We start from the raw sequence: 12426 nt of genomic DNA, 5'->3' as shown, positions 1-12426 counted from the left end.
AAAAGCACTATGAACCAATTCAACATAATTAAGATTTATACAATTTTCACATAACATCAGGATACAAATTCTATTCAAGTTGCCATAGACTATAAACCAGGAGACACTGGAACATATCCAGGGACGTAAAACAGGGTGCACAAATTTTATGGTCTAAAGGTATTAAAATCATATGGAGTCTGTTCTATTATCATTGTGGAATTGTGTTAGAATTCAATTTAAAAAGATATTTGAAAAAACGCCACATATTTTCAAGTGCAATGTGACGTTTACCAAGAGAGATCTTTGACTTTGGGCTAATTATTTTAAATACATTATCTCATTATTCCTAGCAACAAACTGAAGAGGTAGGTGCAACCATTAGTGCCATTTTATGGCTATAGAAACTGAGGCTTAGGACATTTGGGATTCTAATTTCTGTAATATTTTCCCTACTACTATATGATACATAAATAATACCTTGCAGATATAATTTTTGAAGGACAAGATAAGTGAACATGTTGCCATATTGATGTCTTTACAAGAGAAAAGACAAGTATATTGCAAGTTCACCTTAATTTATGCTAAGCCCAGAATGTTTTGTTTTTCTGATCACAAATAACTAAAAACTATGAGACTAAGTATGTTTTATAATTTCTTATTTTACATTAGATATATAACTTATTTAAATGCAGCTGTAAGTCTGAAGAAGTTTGATAAATGAGGCAGAATTAGCTTCCTTTTGAGTGAACTTTCAAAGCAATGGTAATAACTCGCTAAGAAGAATGGACACTGGCAGGTTTGAATCCTTGGTTGCAAGCTGACACTTTGAGGGAATGTTCTTAGCAAAACACTCACTTCAAGGGAAATTAGGTCAGGCTTCTGGAACATTTATCATGTGTACCTGTCACCAGTAAGACCCAGTCCTTAAAGTGAACTGCGATCACAAGAAATGATCCCTCCTGCTCGGGGTTGTAGAAGACACTCTAAACCAATAGTTCTACAAATATGTGAGCTTGGCAGAAATTCCCATAAAACTGAAGCCAACGCCCATATAGTTGCTGTGGGAATTGAATTCCTTAATACTCTGTTTATAGAATTTTGAAACGGCAAATGGATTCGGTCTGTTCCAAAAAACAATCTGTCCCATGGCTTGTTTGGAATAACATCTAGAGTTGCTATAGAAGGACGTAGGCAGACAACCCCTGTCTGCTTTGGAAATCAGTTTCACCAGCCTCTGCTTGTCTCATACCACACAGCCAGGTTGGTTTTTGCCCAACTCAGAGTACTATTTGCATAAAGGAAAGGCCACCTTCTACTGAAACTAAGGAGTTGCTCATTTGATACAGAAACTAGAGTAGTTAGCAAAATCCAGAGCTAGAGGAGTTAACAAAATCCAGAGCAGTGGAAGGTAAGATAGAATGCATGGTAAAACCAAAACAACATAAATGAATCATAACTCAGTGTCCTTTCAGTAATACTGTGGCATCATTTGGGTGGTTTCAGAGCAATGTCAGCAAGTATGGGGATCCCACACAGGAATTTGAGATTGCACCTACATCAGTTTATGTGCTAATTTTAGCTCAGTGAACATCATTCATTGGGGTCTTATGGATCGAAATGACCTCAATCACCAAGCAGTCAAATCTCTATATCTACTTGGTTAAGTTACCTTATCTTTGAGAGGAAGTAATTACTCATCTTTTTCATAAATTCTTGTCGAGTAAACATACCTAAAGATGTAACCAAAAATTGCTGATTTATATAATATGAACTTGGTTGAAGAAAAAGGTGATATTATTAAATGTTCATGTAGGAATCTACCTTTTTATGCCAAGAAAATAAAAAGAATAAGTGGATAAGAATAAATATTTCATTTCTGTGTTCCCTTGTCATATATATGGTGAGGACCCACCATATGCTAGTCACTGTATAAGTGGTAGAATTAAAGCGATGAGCGATTACAGTTCCTGCTTTTATTGAACTCTCGTTTATGTATGTGTGTGTATGACAGATCCTTAGATAAAAAATAATGATATCCTGTGTAACATGCTAAATAGAGGTTATTTTAAAATGCAGGAGACAAACTCAAGAACTTACATTTTATCTGTAAGAGGTAGCTTTTGAAACAAAGTTTTGTTTTTAACCATATCCTTAAAAAAAGATGGGGCTGTTATACATGAAAACCCAGAAGATTTGAGGGGCTAAAAATGGAGAATGGGTTTGGAAGAAATCTACCAATGATTTCTTGCTGGAAGAATTAAAAAAAAAAAAAGACAAAACCTTTCATTATCACACTCTATTAAGCCAGGACCAGGAAACAATTTCTAATCAGCACTCTGATCTGGGCAGAGATTGTGCAGCCTTTTGTACCAGGCCTCAGATCTGTGTTCTCCATTCACACATGCTCACTTCCAGCTGTTGTCATTGAAATCCCACATAATCTTTCAAGGTCAAAGGGCAGTCACCCATGGCTGCTGCAGTTAAAAGGTTATGCTGATTTCTGTTGTCAAATATTGGCCCTTTTCTCTTCCAATCACTCCCATTCTACTTTTTCTAACAAGAAAAATCCAGCCTAGAATTGTATTACATGACTTTAAAGTCTTAAAAGTGTTCCCCCATTGTGCTAACACGACATGGCCTGAACAGTCTAATTCATTCTGTTATATTTCACAAAGAATTTTCTGCTTCTTCTAAAATACTTTGTGTTTGTGCTAAGCCAGCAAACTTCAAAGTCTAGTGGCCTGGACGATTTGTGGCGTGCCATAGTATCTGCAGAATTGTATACTATAGATCCTATAATTTAATAAACGCTGTGAATTATGGCATCAGTAACTAAGTAATTGCTGGGTGAGTAGGAATTGCACAAAGCAAATGACTTTAAAAAAGATGGTTGCTATTTGTATTTTGTGTTTCTAAGCATTAACTTTATTTTATTATATATTTAGAAAATGACATCCACCTATTTGTAATTTTTTTTGTAGTCTTAGACAAGTTGTTGTAAGAATTCTTTTAAAATGTATTGCTTCAGTTCACCAGTGATTTTTCTTCTTGTGTTCCGTGAACCGAAGTCAGTGTTGAGTGTCTTAAAATTAGCACATGGCTCCTGGTCATCTTCTTTCCTCAGGTGGTTTAGCATGCAGGCTCTGTGTGAATGGTTTCACAGCCATGTGAATTAAACCGAAAAAGGAAGAACAGAATGATAGGCATTAATTTTTTTTTTTTCCTGTTTTACATCCATAAACCAGGGTAGCCCTCAGGTGATCTAGTTTCATGTCTATTTCATTTAAGGTAATCAGTTTCTGATGTATTCAGAGAATGCGTTTCCTTATGTTTTCTCCAGTATGTATGAGTTTGAAAGCAGAAACTGAAGCTATTACAAATAGTCTGATCCATTTGCAGATTAACAATTGTTACTGTCCAAGTTTAGAGAAAACTTTGGTTCAGAATATAGAAACAATAAGTTTGCTTGAAAGCCTCTTTTAATTCAAGACCAGGTTATTTAAGAAATACTTTTAAGTTTATGATGCAGTAAAAGATAATGTTAATATATTTATAAAATACAAATCATTATATTAACTATATGGAAGTTACTTTTTCCTAACATGAAGCAAAATTTTCTCTTTAAGAACCTTTTTTTTTTTATGGTGCTTTAAAAAAAATTTTCTAAAGCAACTGGTTCTCTGTTTTTGTACAAAACTAATTTGTGGTTGGGTCCACTTGAAAAATATCCATTTATGCTTATTATAGGTCTAATAAATGTATAATTCTAAATGTTTAAGGGCAATGGGAATATTAATTGGCTCACATGACAAAACAATGAAAGAGAATATTTAGCCTAAGGAAGAGGAAATTAAGGGCTGAGGACTATCTTTAAATAAGTGAAGGGCAGCAAAATGGAAGAGAGAGTAGATTTATTCTGCCTGTTCCAGAGGAAAAGTGAAGTGAAGTTATAGCACGGCAAACATATTAATTAATTATTTTTTAAAAATCAAAGCTCATTATTTTATTAGTCTAAAATTCTTTATGACACAATGATGATTACTCCATTACTAGGTGATCTTTAAGATCCCATCATTTCCAGTTCATTCTATGATATTATGCACCCAATATTTCTAAACATACAAATAAGTAAAAATCTTTTTCCACTTTTTATTTAGATGTTTTGATGTCTTTTAGACATAGTACTTTAGTTAAATGCCTAATCACTTGTAACTCAAAGTCATAAACCCTCTTTATAGTGAAGTTGAGCCATCAAATTTAATTTAATGAAATACTGCTCTTCCCTTATTAACTGCAGGAGTTAGTAAAAGGATGTGATGAGGCCTTTGGGTTAGATTGGATAATCAAGTCTCTGGTATTGTATTTGTTGGATTAAGATGCAATAAAATACATTATAGAAAGAGAACTAAACAAACCTGTGTTCTAATCCTAATTCTGCCACTAGATGTGTGACCTTGGGCAAGTCACTTAACCTCAATGAGCTTAAGATTCATTTTCTATAAAATCAGAATATTGCTAACTACACAGGGTTACAGGAAGAATTAGACCTAATATGTCTAAAGTATGTAGCAGAGTAGCAAACACGTAGTACATACTGGATAAATGAAAGCTATGCTTTTGGTGAAGATTAACACTACCTAGAGTTGTTCTATCGATGAATTTTTCAGCTAGGTAACTTATCTTTACAATACCTGTTACTGGCTTTATTCATTTGCCTAATCTGGATATTTTAAAGTGATTGCAAGTTAAGATTGGGAATATCCTTTAGCCTTGCCTTAAAGGTGTGAATTAGCTCAAAGATTTCAGATTCTACTTTCCCCTCAGCACTATAGTACATAAACCAAATGGGGGAAAATAGGAAAAGGAGCAGAACAGTGTATGAACAGAAGGACATTTGCCAAAAACAAATGGTATCCTTGTCAAATTATTTAGGAAATTATTAGTTAAATGATATTAAGAAAGTTTGTAAGGAACTCTCAGAGGCTTTAATATGTAAATGTTCCTTGTCATTCTCTAAAGGTGGTTGTGATAGTGTTTTCTGAACTATTTTTACTATGGAAATCTTTATCTTATATGTACTTGTATCTTTGTTTTTAATTCGTTTGTGGTGGAGTGTTTGGGGGAACTATCAGGAAGATCCTCTGGAGAAGGGCATGGCAACCCTCTCCAGTATTCTTGCCTGGAGAATTACATGGAGACAGGAGTCTGCAGGCTACAATCCATAGAGTTGCAAAGAGTTAGACACTACTGAAGCAACTTAGCACATGCGCGCGCGTGCACACACACACACACACACACACACACACACACACTACATAACAGGGTTTGGGAAGTGCTGATATGAACCCTGATATAGAGGATGGAACATATCTGTATTTGGAGAACAACAGGTGGGACATCTTGGTTGCAACACAGAGCATATATTGGGTTGGCCAAAAAGTTTGTTTGGGATTTTTGTAACATCTTATGGAAAAACCTGAATGAACTTTTTGACCAACCCAATATTTGGATGATATTGGAACTGCTACCTGAAATGCTGAGAAGATGTATTAGAGGCCAGATTTTGAAGAGCTTTAAATACCTAGCTAATACATCTAAACTTTATTCTCAAAGAAATCATGAAATACTGATGGCTTTATTATCAGACAAAACACAGCAATCAACCATGCGTTTTGTCTCTACTGTGCTAGTAGATGAACATGAAGAGGATATGTAGCAGGCATCACAAATTTCTTTGGCTAGAAGGGCCTTACAGAACATTTAAATAAATGAAATACAATAAAGAGTACTGGGGAATGTGGTATATTTGTAAGCTCATCCTAGGTTTAAAAACTTTCATGTGCAAAAAAAAAAAAATTAGTATTCTGCTAGCCAAGCAAAATGTGTTTGCAGACTGGACTGCTAATTTGTGGCACTTTTGATTCTAAAGGGAAAGACTGGCACTTATGTTGGTTAGGTTAAGTACTAAGCTACTATAATAAAGACCAAAAAAAAATAAGGTGGTTAAAATACATTAAAATCTATTTTTCTTTTTGTAACTGTTCCAGATGATAGGCTAAGTTTGCAGGGAGGTTCTACTCTACACCATCATTCAGGGTCCCAGCTTCTTCTTTTTGCTTTGCCATCCCATGGGCTCTGTCTTTGTCCACAGACCAAAAATTTAAAATTTGGGTTTAATGGATCAGTAGACATAGTTACATCCCCCTTAAAAAAATCTGTTTTCTAAGATATTCCAAAATAAAAGTATAGAAGGAACATGTGATTGGAGGTAAACTTAAGTAATTTACATAGTGCTTTAGAGAGCTACTAAATAAGGGTGTCTTAAGGTGCTCATCTGAATCACTGAATCAATATTTATTGCACACGTAGAAAAAGGATTATGATGGGCTCTGTGGGCAGAGTCAGATCAGAAGACATAGTCTGCTCTTGCCTGGTTTGTTGTAGGGGTGCTGAAGGAGGACAGGAAGACAAATCACTGTCAGATAAAGAGAAGGAGCCTACTACTGGAGGCAGGTCAAGCTGACGCTCTACTCAACAGGATTGACTGAGCACAGCTGATAAGTATGGACTGAATCGTGGGGGACGGAGAAGAGGAAGGAGCCCCATGCCCTCCCCTTGGGTGGCTCAGAAGCCAGCTGGGAGTTCACCGAAGCAGGAATGAAAATTCCAGGGAGGAACAGAGTTGATGAGGTCAGCTTTTCTTCAGGAGCAGAACGTGAATTCTGTGAGAGCAGTGTCTTCAGGATTTAGTCCAAGAGCTGCACGTCACAGACAATCCCAAGTACTTGTGGAATGGAAATGGCCTGACCACGAGGGAGCTCTTTCTCTTTGAGGAACTCAAGCATGAAAAGGTCTGGCCATTGGCTTGTCTTACTAGTGATGGTACCATATTTACCATGAGAGAATAGAGATTACAGTCGTCCCTCCATATGCATGGGCCTTGTTTCCAGGACCCCCAAGGATACAAGAATCCTCAGATGCTGAAGTTCCTTGTGTAAAATGGCACAGTTGGCCTTTGATATCTGCTGGCTCTGCATCCCCTTATATGGAGAGCAGGCTGTACATTTGAAAGGACCCATGTATGCAGTGTGCCTCCATCCATTGGCTAGATGAAATTTGATAATTTAGAGCTGAGAAGTTGTTTAGTTGCCAAGTTGTGCCCAACTCTTTGCAGCCCCATGAATTGTAGCCCACCAGGCTCCTCTGTCCATGGGATTTCCCAGGCCAGAATACTGGAGTGGGTTGCCATGCCCTCCTCCAAGGTATCTTCCCAACCCAGGGATGGAACCTGCTTTTACCATTGAGCCACTGCAGCTTCCTGCCTTTGTTCTTCCAACAGAACAAAGAAACGTACCACCTCATGTATACACTTTCCTCCTCAAATACATCAACTCTATTCCATGGATATTCCAACTTTCTTTAAAGGCCAGCCCTCCGGATGGTTTGTTACCACTTATTTCTTCCCCGACCTCTGAAGCATTCTGCAAGGTTACTTATGTCTCTGCAAATCATGCTTTTTTCCTTTAAGAGGTAGATAGATATTCAGTTCCTTCATAAGATGAAGGGACTTCTAATAGCATTTTCCTTAATAACTGCTGATATCATCAAGGTAGAAAAAGATGCTTTTCTTAACCACCCATAAAAAAATTTAGCTTTTTGTATTTCTGCCTCTCTAGAAAGTCTAATCCCTCCCCACTGTGAGTATGGTAGACTCCAAGGTATTGACATCTGTACTCTAATTGTAAATTCATTGAACAAGACTTCAGTGACTGAACTTTTTTAGCCATTTTTATCTAAAATGAAAAAGAATCTGGTCCTTATTTCAATCTCCTATACAATTGCTCCTGAACAGTAGTTCAGAATTGAAGAGAGTCAGAACAGTGTGCAGTCTGGCTTTTCACCTAAGGCATACTTAACCAAAGTATATGTTTTGTGCTCATTTCTCAGAGGCCCTACTCAAAACGTAAATCCTGGGACCTTTTGGGAATGTTTACTCAGCTTCCCATCTGAAGATCTTTCAATGCTAACATCTGAATTCAGAGTTACGTACTTAAATTTGCCTTTGTATTGTCTTTTCTCTTTTTCTCTCATCTCGCAATAAAGCAGACCACCCAGATTAGTGTTATTTCCCTGAAAGTCATTTTTGTGATTTGGTTTGTGTTAGTAAGAACAAAATATTAATCTGCTCAGGTTTGCTTAGTAATTACGTTAGCTGTGTCATTTTTTCCATCATTTCTCAGGTTTCACTTCTCGTTGTTGTCTTCTAGAGTTCATCAGTGGGTTTCCAAATAATTGGTGAAGGAACAAAACCAGTTTCATAGTCATTTAAAGTTACATGAGTGTTTACACAGGTCTTTCCTTGGGGACTTATTATAAACATGAAGTAGTCAAGGCAATATGACTCAATTTCATAATACTGTGAGGGGATGGTTTTCTTCAGGATTTGTGAATACTTCTTTTTTATTTTTCTGGTTTTTGTACACTGACATATATTTCATCTTCTAAATTACAGACATTCCACTAAAATAGACTTTAGGAGGCAGGTTGCTGGAAGGGGAGGAGGATCCAGTTGTTATTTTTACAGTGACTTTCAGGATGATACAAGATGCTAGCTTAAGTGTCGGACTAGACTTTTTTTTAGCTCCTTATGTCCATTGAATAATGCTGTCCTTTATCCTGTTTTTATTTGGTCTCCCAAAACATGAACCATAATCACAATAGGACAACCCAGACACTTCTCCTCAGGGAACCTGCTATCACCTTCTTGACTGGAAGCTTTGTCTAAATGGCCTGTCTGTCCTGTCATTGTCCTGTGTAATTTGGAGGGACTGTTTGGGTGGTTCATTTTAATAGTTTTTCAGATGCATATTGGCTTGATTTCACTGCTAGAGATGAGAGAGAATAAGAGACAGAATAAGAAGTTCTGTCAACATTTTTATAAAAAAAGGAAAGAAAGCATACTGAGCCCAATTTGAGCTGTTTGTTCATTCCGAGCCATGTCTGGAGTGCATAAAGAGAGACCTTCCCTGACCACTGTTTCTAAAGCTCTTCCTATTTTTGTCCTTAATATTATTTATTACCTTTGTTGTCATTGTTCAGTCACTAAGTCATGTCCGACTCTTTGCGATCCCAGGGACTGCAGCATGCCAGGCTTCTCTGTCCTTCACTACCTCCCAGAGTTTGCTCAAACTCATGTCCATTGAGTATGTGATGGCATCCAGCCATCTCATTCTCTATCACCCTCTTCTCCTCCCGCCCTCAATCTTTCCCAGCAATGAGTCAGCTCTTCACATCAGGTGGCCAAAGTATTGGAGCTTCAGCTTCAGCATCAGTCCTTCCAATGGATATTCAGGGTTGATTTCCTTTTGGATTGACTGGTTTGATCTCCTTGCTGTCCAAGGGACTGTCAAGAGTCTTCTCCAGCACCACAGTTCAAAAACATCCATTCTTTGGCACTCATTTTCAGCTGTATCTAATCCTAGACTATAAATTTCCTGAAGGTAGGGACTGTGTCTTAAACCCTTGGCCCAATGTCTGACACAGGGGACACAGAGGAGGTGCTCAAGAAGTATTTGTTGAGTAAATGAATGAATCATCAGATTTGCCTGTCAGAGAGACATTTCTGGCTGCAGTGTGGGAAGCAGACTAGAGGAGAAGCCAAGACTGATGATATAGACCGTAGGAGGCTGTCCCATCATGCTGGTGAGACGTGGGAAGAGCCAGTGCCACAGTCAAGAGGAAGAGATGGAGATAAGCATGGAGTGGAATCAGGGGGGATTCGTTGCATGTGGGTGTTTGCAAGAGGCGAGAGTCAGGGATGACATAAACATAGAAAATGAGATGAATGGTGGATGGCTCGTTTAAGTAGGGAATTCAAAGAGTAAGAACAGATTTTTGGAGAGAAAAAAAGGAACTCGACTTTGGACATGTTGGGTCTAAGGATACCTGTAGGCTATCTGGATAGAAATATCTAATAAGTATTTTGATTTATGTTTTTGGAACCCACGAGAGACATCTTGGCAAAAGTTAAAGATTTGAGGGTCATTGGCCTATAGATTCATTCATGCACCCATTCAACAAATATACACTTGCTAACTGCTTTGTCCCAGGTATTAAATACAATGATGAACCAAGCAAATATTTTTCTAGTTTTCACACATATCACAGTCAAGCCTGGTAGCTGGTAGCATGGAAATAAAATAACACAGGGAATATATAATAAGCAGAGATGAGCACAAATGCTGGAGAACACCAACATTTAAGAGGTGAACAAAAGAAAAGGAGCAGGATAATGGTTTGAATGGATGAATGCTTGGGCTTCCCCCTCCCAAGTCCTTGCGCTAATCTAAACTAAGTTTTCAAAATACATCGGTTGCTTTTTCTAGAGGCAGGATTAAAGTATGTTCACATTCACTCTGCTTAGAAATTCATGTTAAGTCATCCTTAAAATAAGGAATTTCACAGGTTGGAACTGAAACAAGTATCAGCCCGCAAGCAAGTGACACAGACAGAGATGAGCAGGAGCTGGAGATCAACCCAGATTTTCACATTCAGCTCTGAATTTCCTTGCTATTGTTAGATGGGTCTTAAGTCAAACTTAATGCAGGTTGTGGTTGGATTTCCTTTGTTATGGGCTGTGGGGTAAATGTGATGTTCACATTGTCACAGTAAAAAGAGATATTATGCTCTATTTTGCCAGGACTGTTAGAGTTTTACTTATTTATTTATTTTTACTTCTCAGTTCTTTAACCCAAGAGGCAGCAACATCTCAGGCACCTACCAAGTAAAAGTCAACTGAATACTTGGCTGTGGGTTGTTTTAAGAAGTGAAATTTCTTAGTCACTTCTTCAAATGAATTTTGTCTTTAAAAAAAAATGGTGGTGTATATATGTGTTTCTTTTTTTAATTGATATAAATGGCATAAACATTATGTGAGTTTCAAGTGTACAACACAATAATTCAGTTTATGTATATACAGTGAAATGACCACCACAATAAAGTGTAGTTAACATCCATCCCTACACATGGTGCCATTTTATTTTTAAAAAGCAAAGTATGATTATTGCATATTCTAAAAATTAGAGCCACTTCATCTAAAATATCGTAGATTGTGTGTTTGATATAAAAATTAACTGAATATTGTCTTTTAATTCTCAGTCAAAACATCTTTCTTATGCAAAAGTCCAATTTAACCAAAAGAAAAAGAATAATTTGTAGGTCCATTTATAATTCTCCAAAACCTGGTGATTTCTTTTTGCATGTGTTTAAGTGCATGATATTTAACAAATTTATTGATGCATAGACAGGTAAACTTGCTTCCTTTTAGTAGTGGGCAAAATCTAACTTTTATCATTAACATAAACCATATTTATGGATTATTTGTTATACATTCAGACTAGTCCATTTTCTTACATTGTGTTTCTTAAAGGTATGTTTCTTATTTCAAAGAATAGTTATTTAAAAGAAAATCCCTTCCGCCAACTACTTCTCCTTGACCCTATTTTTAAAACAGGAGATTAACACTAGTTCTATCGGAGAAGGCACTGGCAACCCACTCCAGTACTCTTGCCTGGAGAATCCCAGGGACGGGGGAGCCTGGTGGCTGCCGTCTGTGGGGTCACACAGAGTCGGACACGACTGCAGCGAATTAGCAGCAGCAGCAGCAGCAGCAACACTAGTTCTGTTGACAGATCTCTCAACTAGATTCCACCTGTGATACTCACAATCAGAAAACTTTAGAGGCAGAGAGGGAGATGACATGCAGAAATTATGTGTTTCTTGCCATTTGTACATATGTTCCTGAATATACCATAAGAATAAATAAGCAGTGGATAATTAGATGTAATATCAGATATCTTAAGGGAAATTAATTATATCCAGCAAAAATAAAGCAGATGCAAAATTCAGAGATTAAGTCATTTTGAACTGTTGATTACCTTTTTAGAAAGTTTTATTTGTGCTCGAAACAATTGGTGTTTATGGTTCAAGGTTTAGGGCTTGTTCTTTGCAGGCTGGCTTTTTCAAGATTCACACTGTGGTGCCTCTTGAAGTGAAGAGAACATCTTTAAATCTTGTTTGGTTTGAATGAATGGATAGCTAATCCCGATCAGATGTTTCTTTAGAGAATAATGTTTAAAAACTGTTATGGAATTTAGCTATCCTAGCTGATTCTTAGGTAGGGTGTTTTCATCCCAGTTGTGAAGGTCTCAGAGGTCAGCCAAGGTAACCATTTATTTAAATCGTCTTTTGTTTCAGATTTCCTGTTGAACTCTCTTTTTTTAACCATTTCAAAAATCACCCAGTTGTTGTGTCATAGTTTTCCATAACCCCTAGATTCAAAGATTCAAACCAAAAAAACTACATAACTAAATGACTGTACCCTCCCACATAACTCTAACTAGAACAGAATATGAAACTAGACTTCACCTTTTCTAATCACAATGA

At 37.0% G+C, this 12426-nt stretch overlaps 1 protein-coding gene across 11 annotated transcripts in view; it reads left to right on the top strand.

Annotated features, from left to right (window-relative positions):
• Positions 1 to 12426, top strand: part of NFIA (nuclear factor I A) — a 390608-nt gene that overhangs the window by 239743 nt on the left and 138439 nt on the right. The window lies entirely within an intron of this gene.

This window comes from Giraffa tippelskirchi, chromosome 5 (assembly GCF_054371585.1).
Source record: "Giraffa tippelskirchi isolate mGirTip1 chromosome 5, T2T-mGirTip1v1.2.pri, whole genome shotgun sequence".
Lineage (NCBI taxonomy): Eukaryota > Metazoa > Chordata > Mammalia > Artiodactyla > Giraffidae > Giraffa > Giraffa tippelskirchi.
Note: the sequence above shows the minus strand (reverse complement) of the source record. Positions and strands in the feature narration are given on the sequence as shown.